A 23,643-nucleotide genomic window follows, 5' to 3' on the forward strand; every position below is an offset into this window, starting at 1 on the left:
TATAATTATTATACTTAAGTACATTATTATTAGTTATGTGAAAAAATATTATTAGGATATAGTTCAATCATCGCCAAAAATTCGATTCAATTGTACATACTTACTTATTTAAACACGCGTCAATATGATATATCGTATTAGCGTACACTTGAGCATTTTATAATGGTTATAATTATACTGGAATGCTAAAGAAGCAACGCTTTCAAGTTGATTCCTCATTCTATTATAAAAATTTTAACTCATAAAGGAATATAAAAACTTAATAAAAAGTGAAGTTAAAAAAAATAGCTTCATCAAAAAGCACTAATTTGCTAATTCATTGTTATTAAACTTTTTCACAGTTTATCTATAAAAACTTTGTATTATAATTTATTATTAAAACGTATACTAGCGGCCCGTCCCGTATTCGCCCGTTATACAAATATATATTTTAGTCATCATCATATCGAGTGTGTTATTGCTAACACTGGTGTCAGATTTTATTCAAGTCGCCTAAAGGCATCTGACATATATATTTTTTGGATATATTTTAGTTATCTGACAGCGGGAAGCGACTTTGTTTTATACTATGTAGTGATAGTGACGCCGTAACCTTTGAGCCTTATATTTTAATTTTATTATCGATTGCATATTTATAATGAAAAATCAGAATAATTTGCCAAAATAGATTTTATTGGTGAATATATTTTTACTTACCAGATTTTATAGCAAATCGTTAGAATTGTAAAAATATCGCTTTTAAAAATAGCTTTCTACATGCCATAAATTCACATTGAGTAATACCTTACGCTTTTTTAACCCGTATCAGCTAAAATCTTTATTAATTCCCAACGCAGTGCGCCTTAAAAGTTACGATCCCTAAAACATCATTAATACCAGAGTTTACTATTGAATAAAACTTTTTATGGCTATTTTATGTTGTTTTCTTTCAGCTGTCTTTTATTTCTTCTTAACAGTAAGTACTGAGGCGGGGAATTTCATGTTCACGAAATTAAAACTAGTTCAATCAAATTTAACTCAATAAATCAATTTTATTTGTAATAACATTGAATACTTGAGACGCTTATTTCAAAGCTGTTTATTTTAAAATCACAATAAAAGTATGTTTATGATCTGCTAAACAAGCGCTTTCAATTGATATCTCACACAATATTTAGTAAAACTTGAAAATAAAAAGAAATATTATTGGTCGGTAGGATGTACAAAAGTAAACTGAAACTCCTCGACATGTTCATCCTGCCCTTACAAACTTATCAAAATGGTTCTTGGTATATCAGATCCACTGGCTTTATAATATTTCGAAGACTATGAGGCCACCCAAGCCACAAATGAACGGGACCATAAAACCGCAAGTTTCAAAAAATTTCATAATTAGATTATGTCTATAATGATATACACACTTGTAGCTAACCACGCTTAAGATAATAAAAATATTAAATGAAATCCAATGTGTTGTGTAACAAATAACAGAACGAACAAGCCAAGGTTATTACTTTTTATGACATGTGGGAAATAATTTTGCAAGAAATATGTAGCGAAAATAGTACCAAAGCCACTTAGAAAGTTTCTAGTCCAAGAGAAAGATAACTGAAACAATTAACATGTTGCAAAACTTAGCCTGAAATAGTCGCGAGCAGTTTCAATTTAGACTAAATGTAAACGGACAAAGTTAATTTTCTTCTTCGAATATACTAACGTTTCTTGCAAATATATTTTCTTTCTTTGCGTTTCGATGCCAAAGTAATTGTATTAATATTAATAATGGATTTAAAACATTGTAGTCCCTACATTATTTATGGCGTAGGTCAATGATGCATACGTTGTAACTTTCTTGCAAGAAATGGACCACTTCAATGGCTTTGTTAGGTAGTACATATGTATTATTTTTCTTTCTAGTTTAATTCGCCTTCATGAAAGAGCTAATTGAAAAGCTATTTGTTTGAATACATTTGTGACAGAAACTAATGCGCACGTACTACTATGTAATTAGGCGATATATTTCACTAAGAAATAGTCCAAGTCTTAAATTCTTTCATTGTTCTTATATTTAACACCAGTCTAATTTTCGCAATAGTATTATGCTAATAACAGAAGTTTACGAAATTTCTTAGTGAAATATTAAATTTCAATTCAATCAATATATCTCGATCTGTGTCTATTCAATATATTTTTTTAATTATTTAGATGTAGTATTTACCATAGATATGTTTATTTATTTATTTATTTATTTATTTATTCACCACCCTTACAGCTATTTTTACAGCATTAGCCTATAATAGCGTAACTAACTTAATTACATTAATTAAATAGGTACTTAAAAATCATTTGAGTCCTAAGTATAACTAATAACAAAAAGTGCAATTCTAGTGAATTCACCCAGTGAACAGGAAAATAAATCTATTCGGTCAGCTACTTGGTTAAGTGTGAGCAGTGCTTGTGCAAGCGGCCCCTTGTTGAACAAGTTAGTGCGCCCGCGCGGCACGGCCAGCAGACGCGGGCGACGGCGACGCCACACGTACCTGTTTGGGACAAAAAAGCAAACGCACTCTAAGACCTGGCTATTTGTTAGCCTACCTCTCAGCAGCTTAAAAATATAGGATACCAGGTGCAACTCTCTACGAACTCGCAACTCGTTATATCCTACCATACCCAGTATAAATAATGTAGGGTACATTAGCGGATAGAAGGGATACACCGCATATTTCTTGAAATATAGGTATCTAACAAATTTATTTTGAATGCGCTCCAGCATAAGGCTATATTTTGCTTCATGCGGTGCCCATATAACTGCATTGCATTCGAGGTTACTCCTGACCAACGCATTATACAAAGCGATGATTGCTTTTATGTTATTGAACCCGTAGGACCTACGAAGTATAAATCCAAGATTTCTGTAAGCTTTCTTACAGACGCTAACAATGTGATCCCGAAACTGTAAATCTGCCGTGAATTTAACTCCCAAATCTTTTACTTCTGTGACCCTCTTTAAACTCATGTCACCAATTTTATAGTCATGATAAATTGGTTGACGAACTCGAGTAAAAGTGATGGTAACGCATTTGGATAAATTAAAGTTCAGCTTGTTGGCTTCGCTCCATGAAAGCACATTATCTATATCATCCTGGAAACGCTCACAATCGTTAACATCCGTGATGGATCGATACATTTTCAGATCGTCTGCGAAGAGCAGGCAAGACGAGTCCCCCAGCACTTCCGGCAGGTCGTTGACCATTATGATAAATTCCAAGGGCCCAAGATTGCTGCCTTGGCTTACTCCTGATCTGACATAATACGAGTCCGACCTGAATCCAGCGCACTCCACATATTGCTGCCTGTCGCTCAAATAACTGGCTAGAAATTTCAGCAGATGTGGAGTACAGCCGACACCAGCCAGCTTCTTTAGGAGAACGTCGTTATCAACCGTGTCGAACGCCTTCCGAAAATCAAAGTAAGCCACGTCCACCTGCCCCCCACCATCTACTACCAGCGTAAGTTGCCTCATGTAGCAAAGCAAGTTACTGGTAGTACTGCGACTCGGCCGGAAACCATGCTGTGCGTCCGTCAGCTGCGCCTTTACCTGATCATATATGGCTGTTTGCAATGCGCTATCAAATGCTTTAGCTGGTGTTGAAAGCACATGCTATTATCTATTTTGTTTATCTGGGTGAATTCACAATATGTTAGAAAATACTCAAAGTAATTATTAGTATTCACAGAAGCAGAGTACAAGTTAAAGTCACCTATGACTAATAATCGCCTATTATATTTATCATAAAGTTTTTCTATTATATTAAATAATATTAAATAATCGGTGTCATTACTACCCGGCGGAATGTAAATAACACAACACAACAATAAAAACTTATCACCTATAAACACCTTGGCACAAACCAGTTCGAAAACCTGATTGTCTATTTTGACGTCATCCGGTATCGGTACACTACGCAAGTCGATATGCGGTGTGGCCACTAAAAACGCTCCGCCCTGCTTACGCCCGTCCGTTCGATCACAGCGGATGATTTTATAACCCGGAGGAATTAGTTCAGCATCTCTGATAGAATGGTTACAGCTTGTTTCAGTAATTGCTATTAAATCTGCACTTGAAGATGCTACCGCTGCACTAAACTCCTCTAACTTTGTCCTGAGTCCGCAGACATTTTGGTAATAGACTTCTATCAATTTATGGGGAGATTTTTTTCGCATCCTGCGTTTTGCGAAACCAAATCCATTCGCAGAATTCGACGTTGACAGGCCATACGTCCGATTGACACAATTTATCATAGTGGCTTTCAGGCACTCCTATTCTAAATGAAGCATAATCTCTTTCAGTCTTATGATTTATTTTCTCGACTTTTAGTGGGCATTCTTTACCACATATTTTTTTAACATATGCTTCTAAATTTTCTGTCGCTGTTTCCTTTTTTAATCGCCACACATGTAAATACTTTTTCCGTTCTGTTCCTTCTATATCTGTTGAGATCACACTCCCTCCTCTTTTAATTTCGCTATTAGAAAAACGATTTTTTCTTCTTACTTCCGTCCAGCTATTTTCCTCTTTCTTGTTTTCGGCGACTTCTACATCCTTCAACGTGCAGTCCAAACGTATAACTTCATTTTCTTGTTGGAGGGGCTTCGCCATCGCCGGTACGGTTGCTTGTTTCATGGCCCCACACGATGGTGCGACTACCTCCTGCACTTTTGTTTTTGTCACCGAAGCAAAAGATAATGGTTCTGATTTTTTATTCGATATTCCAATCTTCCCTTTGTTGCTATTCATACTACTAAAGCACGATTCCAGGTATTCATTTCTACTTTTTAGAACTTTTATTTCATCTTCCAACACTGTTACTTTCTTAGCTTCTTGAAACGCAATCGCAAAACTCCTACGTAACTCCTGCAATTCTGACTGATTTTTAACTAACTCATCCAATAGCTGCTTGTAAGCTGCTTCCTGATTGTCGAATCGAGTCATTATTTCTGCACGAAATTCACGCAATTCATCTGATATCTTGTTGTCGGTTTCCATGAGAGAAATATCGGCTTGAAGACGGTTTCCCCGCGCGGTGTTGACATTACAGCCGGGAGTGAAGGTCTGGTTCATGATGGTGTTACGAACTGGAGTATTAGTATTGTCTTTCCTCGGGTTTAGACTCACACATTCCGGACACATCCACTGTTTCTTGTATTCCTCCGTTAGCGATTCAAATGTTGCAACTGACATCGCTAAGCATTTAAGATGAAATAATTTTCGGCATTTTTCCTTCGAGCACTCCATATACGATATGTCGTATAACACGGCGTCACAACCGCTGCATTTCGTCCCCATTTCATTGGATTCAACGTAACAGGTGCACTTGACAAATATTTTTAAGAATAAATATTGCACTGAGACAACATAAACACGTCCGTCTGTTACCGCGCGCGCGTGTTTTTGTTGTGTTCTTTAGATACCTGCTCTATTTCGTAATCCAAACCTGTTGCGGCAATTTAGCTAGTTAAAAAAAAGACATCGTGTTTAGTGAAGTTTAGTATTAGCTGCCAGTAACTCCTATATATCTATTTTGATAGTGGTTGTAATTCAAAACTTCCCAAGTATAGATTCGTGATCTGTGTATGGTCGGAAACCCAATTTTGTATTACAATCGTCTCCTTATAAGTCATGTCTTATTATTCAAGTCATGCAGTGTCATTATAGGTGTAGATTAATCGCTAATGCATACTAATGAACGTGTGAAGGTTGAATTACATAAACATCCGATGCTACATATAATTATTGCACTAATTTTGCGATTGTGTAGTATATAAAATTAGTATGAAACTATTGTTACGTGTGGTGCCTGTTAAAAGTTGTGAATATCAAAATGCTTTATTTATAGTTACTAAACGAGACTTATAAAAGACGAAAATAAAAGCGTCAAAAAAAAGAAAACATAAAAGAAGGACAAAAAGCGGATTTCTATCATATGATTGGATTTTTTGACCTTTCTTTGCACTAGAATTTGAAAATAAACGCTCGCTGACCAATGTCGCTGTTCGGTTTGTTTATGTTATACTTTTTGAACATATTTTTTTAAGCGAGGATCTCTGCAAATAAATATGACTAGTAGTTATATTATTTAATCTTTGCAAGAAACTTTGAACTTAATATCAGATAGGGATACTTTGACTCCTTTAGGATCGTATTGGATACTGTAATATTTGATAACTTGTGATGCGATTGTTATAACGTTGTGTGTTTATATTTGAATCTAATTCATACTTGATTTTTTTTATAACCGTGTAGAGTTGATAGAAATATGTTGACTTGATATCAAGAAATATGCCTATAACACCGACGACCTTGGGAAGCTTCGAAGCTTTGTGGCAAAAACGTAATCGGACAAGCGCTTTGATAAGAAAGACAGAATACTTTCATACCAGTACTATATTACAATAAATGCAAAAGTCTATTTGTCAAGCTTTCACGGCTAAACCTGATTTTGATCCGATTCGGAAAAGATATAGTTTATAGTCCAACCTAGGCTATCGCAGGCGAATCTGCGAGCAGCAGAATTTTATACATAAATTAAAATTACAATATATTGATTGAGGAGACAATACACATTTTGGGAATGAGAAAACGGAAATTCAAGGTCCTAAGTAATACAACAACTCGTAAAAAATGTGTGACAGTATGACAGTATACCTTTAATGACCATACTATGTTATGAGAGTACTCAATAAGCAGTTTAATAACACGTTGTCTTAGGCAACAATATAAACACGATTGTTCCACTCTCGTCTATAAACACAGAAGACGAGCAGACCGTGACGTATGAAATGAGATTACATGACGTTTAGCAATAGTAATCCTACGTTGTTTATTACAATTGTTTCTTTAAACTGTCTGAAATATACGCTCAAATTATACTATAAAATGTTAAAGACCATACCTAGTGTTTGATTGATGATTCTTTTAGAGAATTATAGACTCCTACTGATATTTTTTTTGTCTCGTGTTGGATGCAACAAGATATCTCTGACATCTCTAAAGATGATAAGAGCAAAAATATCGTGAAAATCCCATAAAACAAGTCAAATTCTTTTGTTATTTATATATTTTTGAAAGCTTGTTAAATGTTACAATTTTGTACAAAAATTATGTTGAAAATGTTGGTAAATTTGCAATTGTGTGTCCTTTACAATTCATTGCTATTCAGAAACGCTTTCACATTCATACTACAGTACAAAATAAAAGTTGTTCAGTTTGAAAAAACTTGAACACTTGTTTACATGAACATAACAAACTAAATTTGTGACTTTTATTTGTGTTCGAGTTTCCAAAAAATGTCTTTTCACCAGCCAATCTGAATGATTAATAACCACATAATGGAAAATAAATTTTCATTGGTTAGAATAAGTTGTTTACTTTACACGTGATGATTAAAGCTTTCTCCGTGCAAACCCTAATCTATACCATATATATTTGGTAAATATATTGATATATCAATATATATAATGACCAAGACAAAGATTAGGTCAAACACATCTGGCCTCTCAAATACGAGTATTGTTCATGGTGAGTGTATAGATGTGGTTGACAAATATACTTACCTTGGTCATTGTTTATCTTTTGACAAAAATCAAAGATATAAAGAGATAGATCTTATACAGCTAGGATGGGCAGCATTCAGTAAATTGGCAGACGTTTTAAAAAATAGAAAAATACCACAAAGCTTAAAAACCCGCCTCTTAAACCAATGTATCCTCCCTACTATCACCTATGGTGCCGAGACATGGACTCTTAGAAAAGGAACCATGTACAAGATTGCAGTTGCGCAAAGGGCCATGGAACAAGCCATGCTCGGCATCAAATTACAAGATCGAGTTCGCAACCTGGACATACGTCGTCGAACGAAAGTTCAAGACGTGGTCTCCAAAGTCGCGACATTAAAATGGAATTGGGCTGGGCACCTGGCTAGAAGGAATGATGGAAGGTGGAGTAAAACTGTAACTGAGTGGTACCCCAGAACTGGAAAACGGAGCGTAGGACAACCGGCAGCTAGATGGGTCGACGATGTAAAGGAAATTGCTGGCAACAACTGGATAGGGACGGCCCAGGACAGAGATGGTTGGCGGATACGGAAGGAGGCCTATGCCCAGCAGTGGGTCGCGGAGGGCTGCAGATGATGATGATGATCAATATATATTGATAATTTATCTTCAACGAGTACAATAAAGTGACATCGAAGCGGTGGTGGCCAAGTGGTTAAGACATTCCACCTGTGATTGAAAGGTTCCAGGTTCGAATCCTACTCGTGTTACATGTAGCACTCATGTATACAAACTCATGAGTTTGTATACCAATCTCACTCATACATAATAGCATTTTTAGACCACCACTTGCTTCTGTTGAAGGAAAACGCAATGTGAGGAAACTTACACACTGATGTAGTTTAGTTTGTAGGCGACTACTTGCCACCAGATGCCGATAGGTAGTCGTAGAAGTCATGTCAGATGCCTTGAATAAAATCTGATATCAGGGCTCGATGATAATATCAACACACGATAAGAAAGAAAAATGTCTAATTAAATCTTCGTTGATTTTAACCATTTCTATTTTGTAGTGGTATAGAAAGTCAAAATGGCAAATGGTAGTTGAAATTCAATAACACCAAACATCGCGCATTCAGCGACAAAATGATAATTTGTCCATGTCATTTGCATGTGTGGCGGATGATGGTGGCCACACGCGATGTTACAAATAACGTGACAAAATGAAGGAATCAACACATATTTGTGTATGCAATTATAGATATGTATCGATATTTCTTTTTGAATATTTCCTGATATACTAACTACTCAATTATATAATTGGATGTGTTAAAAATGGTCAAACGCGAGTCTGATTCGCTCATAAATTGTTCCGTTCCAGTAGTCGATTGGAGCTATAATAATACTAATTATAATTAAAGCTTTTCGGTATGAATATCAGTGATCAAATTATATAATTCAGATATAGATGCGCTACCGGACGCAGCATATATTATATCAGATTTTAGTGTTATACTATTCGATATTCACCAATACAAAACATCAAATGGTAGTAAATTCACGGAATTATAGAAATAAGTTTAGATGTTTATAAGTATATGAAGATTAAACCTAATTTCTTACACAAAAATTATATTTTACATTTAGCTGGTAAATAAATTAATACGAATTAAACGAATTCCGCTTCTTCTTCACGCGTCTTACGTCGGCGTTATTTCTAGTAAGTATCTTAACTATATTTAGTACTAATCCCCTAAAAGTGAATCTAATTGTCTCGTCGTTATAGCTTGAAACATATTCTATGTTTTTGTTTCTCTCCCAGATTAGCATGGAGGATTAAAACATCCTTTATAAATCAACTAATGTTATAAACGCGAAAGTATATTGTTACCTCTTCATCCAAGTCCGCCTATACTGTTTTTGTAATAAAGTGAAATAAATAAATTTACGCAAATATTCATTAATGGTAGCCACACTCTAATATCACGTGGTTAGATATGCCGCGGCTGTGTTTGTTTGTTTGCGGTCGACTCTCTACGATTCTCACTAGTTCCGTTCTATTTTCGATATTTTCTAAACGTTTATTTGAATCGACCTGTGATTCTACAATGATGCGTTACTGGAATCATAGAGTGTAAATATGACTTGAATTAATGAACTTGGCTGTTAAAGACATGCATATTGTAGATTACATTACATGCATATTAGATATAGGTATGTGTTAAAAATATTTGGCTAGTATAGTTAGTGATTAACATTTACTTAGATGTATTTCTCGGGCTTCGCACCAGTATATTTTGGAATAAAATAAATGCTTATATATGTTTAGATTGAGTAGCAAGGTCGAATTTGACAGGCGCGTCACCGCTGACATTTAGAAAAAATGGCGTACTTTGCGTTTTTCTACGCACGTTAAAGTTAACGTCAAAGTCGACGGTGCAACCACACCCTTAATGCAAATTATAAACTATACGTCTACTATATTACAAGATTGGGTATCTAATATTTTCCAATGAAGTAGGAAGTAAAGTTTATACTATTATACATTTATTTTTTGGGACTTTTTTATACTATTGCATTGAGCAAGCAAACAGTTCACATGACATTTAATACTTTTTATTTGTAGATAAAATTACGTCGATTGAATAAATAACATTCTATATATGTGTGCATTTCTTTAGCCCATAATATTTTTACATAAATGGGCATAAAAACATCTTAACATAGTAAGTTGGAGCAAAATTCATAGAATTTTTTACGTTGACATCTCACTGCTTGAACAAAGTCATATATATTTGCAATTTTCCGTATTTCGTATTCTTCGTTCGATGATTCTGCATAATGTTCAATAAACATGACATTTTCAGAACTTTCTCAAATATGAAAATGTCAATAAAACACAATGAATAACTATGGTAATAAATCTTTTTGATTGATCGTGGAATAAGAGAAACAAAAGTATTCGTTTCATTCAGCATAAAATATAACTAAGTACCTACTGGTAAAGTCCGGCTTTGTTAATCTGTCTCTTCTTGATGCACTTACATTTTGTTTTATTTACCTACTAACTGATGGCCGCGACTTCGTTCGCGTGGCCGAACAATAAGGTGACAAAATTATTAGAGAAATTTAACTGTATAGACAAAGAGTAACGATACCTATACAGAAAATGCTCACACGACTGAAATATATATTTCCTATAGTTTAGCTGGAGCATTATTTACCTATTTCGAAAAGAGTAAACATATTACCTACCTACAAACTATATAGCGTGAATGGCAATATGACGTAATCATAATGATTATATATAAATCAATTTTGACTATTGATATTTTTTATTACGAGATGGGTTTCGAACGAATACAAATAACTCCTTCATCGGAACTGGATACGAACAAAGATGATAAAGTCTTCGATCGTAACTAGTTGCAAAAAATAGTTTCGACGGTGACTGAGAAGAGGTCGTGACTCGCGACTTGTTCCGCAGTAGGCAGTGTAGTGTACACTGGTGGAATGATATAATGACAGTAATGACGATTATTTTGTTATTTAGAATCTCGAGCGTAACTTGAAATTAACTTAAGCACCATTTACGGTGCTCATGTCTCCATAAACTTATAAGAACATTCAACTCTGAGCTTTTATTTGTATAAACTTATTACAAGCTAATCATCTGGTTGGGATTTATAACGGAAACTTGTCGTAATACCGATATTACAATTCGGATATTATGAAATTGAGCATTTTCATTTTTATACTAGGTACTAGGAATTAAGCTAGTGTATTGATTCCCCTAATAGCCCAAAAGGCAGCAGCTTAGCGTAAAGTTGCCCGAAATATCAATCTCTAGATGTTATTGACACAATAACACATACAACCAATGATATATGCAGTTTTCTTTTATTATTTTCTCTTATTATATTTCACAGCTACAAAACGTAACAGGAAAAGTCCAAATCACATGTAAGCAGTGAAGCAGTTTCATAAATGTGAAAATATAAGTAGACAACATCGCAAAAGTATTTACCGGCTTATTATTGCGATGGTATTACAGGACTTAGTTCTGCTCTTTACGAACTTAAAACTTTAAAAGATTGTGAAAAAAAAATTAGCTTTGGAAACTTCAATTGTAATCAGTCTAATAACGTAAACGAATTAATCCTGACAGAAAAATATACATGACAAACGGGAAGTGATTAGTCGCAAAAAGTGTATTAATTACCTTACATTTGAGTAATTGAAGTGTAACCATCGCGTGACGGACAGTGTGAGAATTGATTATAATTACCTGAAACAAAAAGATGTTACATTAATTTATACGCATACAATACATATTTACGATTGTCAAACGCTTTATGTAATAACTATTAAACAAGTTGATTTGTTAGACAAATCAAAAATACCTCCGACTTAATTTCGCTACAACTTTTGAACAGCTGAACCGATTTTCAGAAAACATGCCTAAGAACACTTGGGTTAAAATTTTCTATGATACAAAAAATAAAAATTAAACGAAAATCGGTTCTTCCATTTGGGAGCTACGATGCCACAGGCAGATACACAGATATACAGACAGATACGTTAAACTTAAAACACTCCTCTATTTTGCGTCGGGGGTTAAAACGGTAAATGGACTACATGTTAAATGAACTACAGGCTAAATTATTGCAGTCAATGCGGCATCATAAGGAAAGAATGGAGCAAAATAAAGATTCTGCAAACTGAATAAAAAAAGAAACAATAAAACTGATACTCATTGAATACACGTGATTATCTCAATTAAACGCAACTGCATCACAAACAAAGAACCTACATTCAGCCAAGGATGTGATACGTCACAATATTTTTTTTTTGCTTTCAAGAACGAACCTTTTGAAACGCCCCTACCACTGAATACACTCAAATTAGTTCAGTACACAATTTCATTAATAGAAAGTTACCGTTTTAATTAACTTAAATTACATAATCAAGGACTGTTTTAGTGTTTGTTAATAAAGCTTAAAAAAATAACGAGAAAAAAATATAGATTAACGAGTAGAAATCTTTGCGAACGTTTCTGCCAAAAGAATATAAAATTCGTCTGCCACATAAAAATAAATTTTATGGATAAAAAAGCTATTAAAATTTCAATTTAACTTGACAAGTCTGAACCATTTTATATGTACATTTCAATAAAATAAAAATTACTGATTTGTAGAATCTTTCTAGTTGGCATTAAGAATAAGAAGCATTGTGATTGAATCCAAAATTAGTATACAGAGTCAGAATAAAGACACGTAGTAATAGACGTAGTAGGAACCTATTTTTTTAACACCTGGTTACCTAGTTATTTATTTATATACACATAAGACTTATAAAGTTAAGTTATAACTTAAGTTGGCGTGATAAAAATGAGAACAAGGACGCTCCTTATTTAAATGAAATCTCTTCTAGTAGACCCGTGAGAGAGATGAGTCCCTTTTCTTTCTTATCTGAATTTCTTTTTATTCTCTATTTGAAGATCCAGTAATTGCCAGGTATTTGACGGTAGTTCAAAAAGCCCGCCGAATAGACGAGACGATTCTAGACTGCGGGGAGTCTAGCTTCTAATAAAACTGTGGTTTCCTTTTGAAAGTTAGAATATTTTATTTTCTTCTTTTAGGAGCATTTAAATAAAACTTTATTTTTTAATTTTTTTTCTTTTAATTTATTTGCTATCTAATTTAAGAGATAATTTGTTGTGCTAATGGACCGATATTTATTGTGACATTTGCGGAAAAAATAAACGCAGAAAGAAACTCGTTGGCAGGCACTCGAAATAAAGTGCGATTCACAACTCGTGTGTTGCGACCCTCGATTGACGTCTCGAGTTTCAATATACACCCTCGTTAGAGTCTGTGACTTTCATTTCTCGGTTAGGTCAATTAGGTCTAGAAAATGACACATTTACATTATGGTAATAAGCAATAAGTTATGTGCTGTAAAATTTATATAATTAAAATTACGTCGTGTGAAATTTTGTAAAAATACTCTTAACTTGCTATAGGCTTGCCATCCAATTTCTATCATATTGATACATACACACGACACAATAGACTGGAACTGTTGATAAACAGATTTTATTGTAACTGTTTATTTGTAAACAGTAATATCAAAATTCCTGCGGTACAGGCAAGAAGCGTGTGAAACACAGCTTTGTGTGAAAACTAGTTATAATATATATATATATATATATATATATATATATATATATATATATATATATATATATATATATATATATATATATATATATATATATATATATATATTTATAATATATATATATAGTGTTGTAAATTTTCATATGATTAGATTATTAATTGAACTATCTTAGAATTTCAACTAAACCTTCCTCAGGAACCACACTATCTATTGGTGAAAACTGCATGAAAATCCGTGCAGTAGTTTTTGAGTTTATCGCGAACAGACAGACAAACAGACAGACGCGGCAGAGGACTTTGTTTTATAATATGTAAGGATAAGGATACTTATTACAGAAATTCATATTTCGTTTATAAGATTGTATAAAACAGTTTGATAATCAAGTTCCGATTTAATAAGCGATATTATATTGATGATTTTTTGAGAACTCTGCTCTCTCGGTAAGGGCAAAGCTTGACTCCAATACAAAGTACATTTTTTAACCTAATCAGCCACTTAGCAGCTGAGATAAGACACGTTTTGCCAATTCATGGAGGCTAAATTGCTTTAGAACCTTTAAGTGTCCTTGTTTCAAGTCTCCGAGATTTTGGATAACACTTTTAGGAGATTTTTAAGTTAATACCTACCTACATATGTGGATATGATACTTGATATCACAGTTTAGCTAACGTTATTTACTCTGGCTCCGGTACTCTATGGCTGAAAAGAAACCTAAAAACACTCATAAGTGGGAGAGAAAGACAATTTCCATTAATATATTACTTGTTACATGGAATAATCTAAAGAATTATTATTATACATTCATCCATTTTTCTGTAATATTTTTTGGAAGGAGGGATTTTTAAGTAACTTTTATATTAGCTAATGAATATAAATTACTGTTTGTTAAATCTTATGTCTTTACTTACTAGTTTCAACTGAGAAAATATTTAAGAACATTATTATAATAACGTTGAGTGGTCGGTACTGTTAAGGACATATTTATGTTAGACTATTGACGTAAATACAAACAATAGCATTCCCAAGGAGGGTTGACGTCAAGCAGGCGGCCGGTTGTAAAATCACAGCCGAAACATGAAAATTTTAGGGGTTTTTTAACGCTGACCACGGGCCACGCAATTTCATAAGCCCGAAATCAACCGGGATTCCATCCATGCGTTTTTTGAAGAAGGTGAAAAAGTGATACGACATTTCCCTTCACTTGTGTGCCTAGAAAACGTATGTACAGTCTACAGCACATCAAGTTGCCCTACATGAACCTTTGTGGCGCGATAATAGCGACGAGTTTGCTATGAATTTGGGTAGCTTGATGCACTGTTGACTACGCCTTAAAAAGAAAGTGATTATTTTATATAGGGTACAAATTCCATAGACACGATTAAGTTCTCGCAACTTATCATTTTAAATTGTTGATCATTAAGACACACGCAGCTTCAATAGGGTCGAATCAATCTTGGTTGATCCCCATTTCGACTGTCATTTAACCCCAAAACACCCCAGCTGTTTCGCCCAATCGCGTCAATCACGTCGCAGATTGAGTAAAATGGGGTAAAAACACACGTCGCTAATTTAGGGATGGTCGATTTGGCCCTCGATCGATAGCTCACCCTTCATTAGTAGCTATTTCATTGGGTTTTGAGAATAACATGTTCAATATTCAGTAAACGTGAGTCTCTGCATATTTTTTTTTTCTAAATTAAATTTAATGGTAAAGGTCACGTTGTTTCGCCACATTAGAAATTTAATTTAAACTAGCGGCCCGTCCCGGCTTCGATCGGATAAAAACATAATAAATTATATACCTAAACCTTCCTCAAGAATCACAGTATCTATTAATGAAAAAACCGCATGAAAACCGCATGAATGTGCAGCAGTTTTTTAGTTTATCGAGCGAACAGACAGACAGACGCGGCAGAGCACTTTGTTTTATAATATGTAAAGATGTACAAGTAGCAGTTGAACTTCTTACTTTTGGAAAAAAATCACCTTTTTAATAGCTATCTGGCTCATTGTTTGCTGTTATAATAAAATTAAAATGTATTAATACTAAAATCTTTATTCTCTCATCATACCATAAACAATTGCAAGATAAAAATGATTAATGTAACTTATACTTAATTACTACGATAATAATGGACCCTTACGCTCAACGGTTGAATAAGAATCCGGGAAAACGCTCAAATGAGAAAGAGAGAGATAGTTCTACGAATACCTTTTGTGTCTGTTCGTTTGAATGCAATAATCTTGAAAACTTCCTGTCATGATATATTTACAGTTTGGCATATGAATTGGCATTGGGTGTATCAAGTTATTAAATAATTAAAGGTTTAGCTTTGCAAAATATCTTATCCAACTACCGAGAATTGTAGCATTGTAATAACTTGGGTCCACTATACGTCATGTCCCCCCCTCTCCTCCAGGTAGCATATTCATCTAAATTTCATGAGGGTCTAAGCTCATTCATTCGATTTATTCCGCTTTTCTTGGAAACAAAGCCCAGTCCAGGATGTAGGAAATATTTTTCATTCTATTCTCATTAGGCAATGTAAATGCCAGTAGTTTGTAGCTTATGAGAAATTGCTATTTAATATGAAATTTGACATGAAAAAGTGCCTGTGAAGGTCTAATTTTTGAATAAATAATTTTATTTGTACTGTAAACTTAAATGGGTATACTATACTTTTTGACATATTGTCTCCCTACAGATACTCTTAACTATGGCATATATGGATAAATATCTTCAAAACTGGAGTTGCAGTTGCAATTAACGATAAAAGTACCCTATAATTCTAATCCTGAAGCTTTATGCGTGCTCACAAAGAAGACGGTTTACAAGTTTAAGGGTCGTCGGGTAATTGGGACTGCAAGTGACTGGAACTGCGGGCCCAGTCACTATGTTTGTATGAACAAAACTGATTCTGAATGGCTTCATCTAATTCATCCAAGTACTTTATGGAATTGTTCGATCAGTTCCACAATTTTATTGCCGTTGTATCATCCTTGAACCCACCACTAAGACCCCCTGGTTGTTATACACATTTCCTGTAAGTAGTATAATTATTGTTAATTTTTTTCCCACGGTCCCAATCTATCAATACCAAAACATATTGGTCCATTAGGACGTCTCCATTTGAAATCCCAAATAAACCCATTTAGATACAATGCTCGGCAAATGGTACCGCAGTCCAAATATCTGGCGGTCCCAATTGCCTTACGACTCAAAGTGGGATGAGATATGGAACGTGCCATCCTCAGCATAAGATTTGATTTTAAAATCGTGACTTAAACAAAACATCGAACAGTTTTGAGGCACGGTCATGAAAATAAAGTGGAAATAGGTAGGATAATATAACTGCCACGTTATAATATTGGGAGGTGACGGAGTAAAGCAAAAATATATCTGATGACATAATCAAAGCTCAGATCATTCATAGATGACATAAGCTGAACAGGACATGGAAAGAAACGCGTACAAGAAGATTTATATACGAGCTACAGGCCTATCCCTATATATAAGAAAACTTTCATCCCCATCCTTTTAATTCTTATCTATAAGGGACTCTACAATTGTTTTTAATAAAACACACAGCTCAACTAAAAATCAACAAAAAATAATAATTAACAGCACTTAGCAATAGTCAACTGCAAAATTGAATGAGTCTTCGCCAAAATCAAGCATAATGCCAGCTCCACACTATCGTCGACTGACGCGAATGCATGAACATTGCGTAGTTTGTTTGAGTTTTTATTTATCGCAATGAAAAAGCAATGTATGCCGAATCTTTCAAAGTTCCGCGGTAGTATGGAGCTAGCATAAAAAGTATTTTTAATATATATCAATACATTATACGTACCTATATAACATAATTGGCAATAAAAATGCCGCATAAACCTCAACATGAAACATACCTGTATATCTTTTATTTTACCGTCTGATCGGCACATAAAAGGTAAATAAAATATACGATCATGTGCCAAAGGAAACCCACAAAGAGATAATATTTACTTTTCCTTTAGCTATTTCGTTGCTCGCTGGGCGTGTGATAGAATGAAGATCCATGTTTTCCTTAATAACATTGGAGTAGCTACCACAGAGGTAGACGGTGACTTGCCCGGGGCCCGTAAGTTCAGGGGGCTTGATTCAAAACCGCAGAAAGTATAATCTTAACAATTTACTTTTGAACGTAAAAAAATAAGTTTAAGTGGATGAAAGCGAGAGCAAAAGCTCACATCTATCTATCAATAACAGACAGATTCTGTATCCAATTTAGGCCGTAGGCCTCTTCAGATCTCTTTTACCACATCGTTCTTCAGCAATCGACTTCTTATGTCATCTTTCCACCTTATAGGTGACCTATGGAGAGACGACATTGTTTCTTACGGTTTCGTTTGGGCATGTGGACTCGACGTGAATTGGGCTCCAGATAGTTTTAATACCCAGGCTATTTTACATTTAACCAGTTACGACCCTGAACTAAAGATAGGAATGTGAGGTTATTTTTTGAGACAAAAATAATAAACCACTTATGTAGGAATTATTGTTGTGATGTCTGCAACGAAAAAGAAAAACGTTTGAAGTTCTCTAGCTGAACGGAAAAAGGTTTATTATTTTATTTAATTTATTTTTCATTGCATGACATACATTAATTACAACGTTGTTACATGTACCTGCCTCGCTACACTAGGATTACTACTGTATAATATAAATAAAATAAATAAAACTATATGTTCGGCATATTTTAAATATAAAAACAAAATATCGAAAATAGAAGCAAGTAAATGTATGTTGATTACATAATGTTCTTATATATGTGTAAATAGTGTTATGACAAATATAATTTTACTTTAATTAATGCGAAATATGATAGTTATGAGTTTAGCAATACGGGATAAGCCACTTGTAAAGTTGTGGGTATAATGTTGCGTTGTATGTGTCAAAAGGGATCATTCAATTTGTACGAACAAAATTGGGTTACCATATTATTATGTATCATCAATGTATACTGTTGTTCCAAACTCAGATGGTCCACATGAAACCCCAATTAATTGCCTCCACTATACGCTTTTAACTTCTAAACCACACTATGGATATAATCAATCCAATAAAACTACGAATAGTTTTGTTGGATATAGGAAATCTATTCACACCCATGTGAAACCGGTGCGGGGATCTAATTTTTAGAAGCTCTTATTCAGTCCAGGCAGTTGGATTTAGTTTCTGTATGTCCCGATGTTTATTTGTCTAATCAAATCTTGCAAGTTAAATTTCACATTTCGTATAATGACATATAATAATGTTAGTATAGAAGTATGGATGGTTTATGTCCAGTATCTAATCTGATCATTATTTAATTTATCATGCTAACATCAAAGTAGTACAAATAACGTCCTTGTTGAATTAATGTTGTCTTAGTTGTCCAATTTACTGTTATATTCGACCCAGATATTTGACTGCAATCCCAATATGGAATCTTGAACGTAAAAATATACAACCTAATGATACTGATATAAGATTCATAAAATTTTTATACAAAAGTTATTAATTTTTAATGAGTATTTTTGAGTTTAAATAACGGATTATTGTACATGGACGTTTCAAAGAAGATCATAAACATTTTATGCCAGCTGAGAACCACGACGATACACGAGAAATGCTCAAATGAGAGAGACGTATAACTCGACATTTCTTAGTCATTAAGTTTAACTTTCAATAAAACTACTAGCCGCCCGTCTCGACTTCGCTCGGGTAAAAATACAATAATTTATACACCAAAACCTTCCTCAGGGATCACACTATCTATTGGTGAAAACCGCATGAAAAACCGTTCAGTTTTTTTTGAGTTTATCGCGAACAGACAGACAGACCGATGTAAGGATAAAGGCGTATCAGGATAAAATAAATATCAAAATAACAAAGGAAGGTTTCCAAACATAAACATCAAAGACCTAATTGGAAGGACTGCCTGTGATCACCGGAGTGATATTATGACTATATTGTATCGATATTATGATTCAATAATTACTATTTACTATTACCACGTAAGGAATTATATAAAAACACAGAGCTACCGTGTTTTTATAAATCTAGTATGTATCATGATACGATTGATAGATACCAGAAATTTGAATAATTTGACCACATCCGTGGTGGTGAGCTTTTGAGTGTTGTCCATTTATTAGAAAAAAAACAAAATATTTTTAACGTAATTTTGTCATGGTAGAAATTATTTGTATATAGCAAAGATGCATACGGCACACATCGATAGCAGTTAGACACGTATACTCGTATTTGAAATGCCAAAAATACCAAATTCGTCTAGTCCCGTAGATGGGTTAAATGATTTCATCGCTCATTTTCATTATCCTACAGATATTTTATTTATAAAATTTATCAAATGTGAAACGTTTATCGTTTGCCAACAATACAAAGAAATATTTTCTTCACCCGAGTGGATTTCTTACTGGAACAGTACTTTGTATGTCCAGAATGAAAGGTATCCTTCGTCCTTCTCCAATTCTCCATACTTCTTGTACGTGGCGTCGCCCAATTGTCGGATAGGCCATATCACAATATCGCTAGCCTATACACTAGCGATTGAGTTCTACTAAAGGTAGTTATCTATTTTTTCATTTTTTCAGCAGATTTAAAAACGAGTATAGGTAAGCACTACTGGCTCTCCCATGGTTCTACCCTTTCAACTCGTCTCGGCAATTTCCGCACGGAACGGGCGATGCAGACGAATAAATACTAGGTTCCATATGCCATACTAACTAGATAGCGTACGTACTAATTTTATAATGGAACAGCTACATTATTTTTTTAATGGATGCTATCTTTAATAGATTGTTATAACGTCGTGAAGAATTCAGTTGTTATTTTCAAAGAAATGATAGTTTCAAAAACTAAATCGGTAGACAAAATTCAGTCGTAATTTACGTTAACATAATTACCTTTAAGGTAAATTAATAATCTACTGAAAATAATTATTCTTAAATGTCATATTATTTATTGACATATTTTTATAAATACAACTACAGGATAAATAATAAAGAGAAATCACAATAAAATTCATACACTTTATGGCGTTTTGTTATAGCTTCACGTCACTTTATGTGGATCATTCAATTTTTTGGTACATGCTTAATTTTAAATTATTTTTCGTTAGTTACTAGGAATACAATCAGTGCTATTGTGCAGTGCATTGGAAATTTATTAATGTACTAGCATTGCCACGAGACCGCTCATGGGAATATCGCGATAAAATTACTCTGTGGTAATAGATTTTACTACAAATTAATCAAAATCAGTAAGAGAAACCAACGTACATTCATCCTCACAAAGTTTCACATTTATAATATTAGTATGCACAGGCACCTTTACATTGTTAAAACAAACATATCCTGAGACTTTTTAATAAATGAATTTCCATAAAAAATATATATTACTGATTTAAGTTGGGAGAATAAAAAAAACATACATATACATATGTTGTTGTATGTTTTTAATAGGTAATAAGTACATTATTCTCTAAAAACTTTTCAAAATATTTAGTTGTTTTTCATTTTTAAATTTTCCTGAGACACTCTGTAACAAGAGAACCGATATGGGTCATAAACATTGTTAAAGGATTTCCATTAGGGTTAACCCTTAGATACCAATTGTATAACCAAAGGGCCAAGTTAGTTCTCAGCAACAGTAACTTTATCTTGGCTAAACTAGCTGGATCGCCTATCTTCCTCAGCTAACTTTCAACGGATTACAACTACGAACTTCATCGTATTGTCTTAAAAAAACGTAATTAAAATCCTAGTTGAAAGGAATTAGAGTTTTCAGATACCTAATTAATTCTTGATTACATCAACACCGCTCAAAAATTTAAGTGAAATCGAATTACCGGATTAACTACATATTTCGTGCGTAACATAAATAACGTAACATATATCTTACCTGGAAGTCTCAAGCCGCCGATCACAAAAAAAAATCCCACTTCAGTACTTGGCACTGCACTAGTATTTTTATCACACAGTAAATAATTCACGAGCAAGGTAACAACACTAGATAGAATTCAAATTAATATTTTTGAATTTGAAAGTGTAATTTTTTAATTTAGAGCTGTCATTGAGTTTTGTTTACAATGTTCCGCGATGTTTTACCGCTAGGCGTAATGTCGCGGGTGTCCGCCGCGGCTGAGCGTAACAAACTGGCGTAGCGGTGAAAATCGCGTGCACTTGACGGCCGAGTGTGGAAAATGCTTTCGTCACTACCTACCCACCTTTACCTTTCATGCGTATGGTTACGGGTGTCATATTTTCTTATGACTCTTCTACCGTCTGTTGTGAAACTAAGGTCTAGGTAGGTACTGAGCGAGAACATGAGGTGTTATATAAGTTTATATGTTTTGTGACATTTATAGGTATTTGTTGTTATAAGGCATACACTCATCGCTATAATTTAAGTTATTCAGTTTTTGCCGAAGGTTGCTAAAGAATGATTTTAGCATTAAGTTATCAATATTTATCATCTTGAATAATAAAATTTTAATAAACTAATTTAAAAAAATAATCGGGTTGACCTTGAAATATGTCTGCGGTGTTCAAAAATTCAACCTGTATTCTCTAAGCCCGGGAGTCAGACGAGGTCGCAGTTAAGAGCAAGTTTCAAATATATTTATGTTTTATCAGTCTACAACCACATGTAGGCAATCCCAAGTTCCCAACCTATCACGTCTTAGCAGTAAAGTTCGCAGAATAGCTGTTATGAATTCAGGACACCACGCCGCGGCGTCCTGATATCTACCTCACCTTTTTTGTATGACCTTCGCAGTACGACAAAAGAAAGCGAATTGATTATGAAACGTAAAAGTAAGGCTACTTTTTAAAGCTTATCCATATTTATGGCCCAGTAAAAGTGTAGACGATATTTGAGAGCGATAAAAAGAATGAGGCACAGACGGTAAGCATGTGTGACAATGATGATTTTTTCATCATACATTTTTTTTTTCGATTTTAGTTTCTATAGTTATGGCTGCTTGATTAAGGGGATGGCGCCAGAAGCTCACTCTCGTTTGACGCCCTTCCCATACGTATACACTTCTATCATTTGTAATTATTTCTCAATTACTATTTTAAATCATCTGAATAAAGTAGATACATTACTTTTTAAACAATATACGAAATGTCGACATTAATCATGTCAAAATTCAAAATATAACTGCAGAAATATACGTATATTTCTTCGTTTCTATACCTAAGCGTTCCTTGTTTATAATATTATATTTCAGAACCCTAAAAACACAAAATATACTTATAGTAGAAAACGATTGTTTTATCGAAAGCTTTGTTCACAGTAGTTCTACTGAGCAGTTAACGTAGAAATTTCTAAAAAAAAAAGGAATAAGCCATCAATAAACAAACAAAGGCCAAACGTGCCACATGCAATTGTTTGTGCTACTGTAAATATGATCTGTAGTTTGTACCATTAATAAGGCCCTAAATGTAAAAAAAATGAAAATAAAATAATGGGAAGAAACTTCACTATTCTGAAGTAGGTTAAGTCAACACGCTTGCACGCAAATGAAATGCATAGAGAAGCTTGCAAGGCTTCAGAGGCACGTCATGTCGTTCAGCTGGCCGCAGCGTGACAGCACCAGATGACATGGAAAATTACACTACTTGGGGAAAATACAGCCTGCCGCATAATTTGTTTATGGGGGTCTAATTCTGGAATCTGAAATAACAATAATCTTGTCTTTCTATGGTGTGCAAAAGATTTTGTGTACCAAATCAGTATCCTTTCCGAAGATTAATAAAAGGTAATAATTTTAATTTATGTAAAAAGGTACAGTCACAGATTACAGTACAGTATAGCTTAGAATTCTTAATTTCACGTGAATCATAATCGTAATGCTAAATCGTTAATCCAATCAC

At 34.0% G+C, this 23,643-nt stretch overlaps 1 protein-coding gene across 1 annotated transcript in view; it reads right to left on the minus strand.

Annotated features, from left to right (window-relative positions):
• RapGAP1 (Rap GTPase activating protein 1) overlaps positions 1–21,915 on the minus strand; it is a 223,226-nt gene extending 201,311 nt beyond the window's left edge. The window contains exon 1 of the mRNA XM_053755089.2: positions 21,665–21,915. The gene's annotated coding sequence lies outside the window, so the exon portion shown is untranslated. The remainder of the gene's footprint in view (positions 1–21,664) is intronic.
• Between the last annotated feature and the right edge of the window lie 1,728 nt (positions 21,916–23,643).

This window comes from Plodia interpunctella, chromosome 14 (genome assembly GCF_027563975.2).
Source record: "Plodia interpunctella isolate USDA-ARS_2022_Savannah chromosome 14, ilPloInte3.2, whole genome shotgun sequence".
Taxonomy (NCBI): domain Eukaryota; kingdom Metazoa; phylum Arthropoda; class Insecta; order Lepidoptera; family Pyralidae; genus Plodia; species Plodia interpunctella.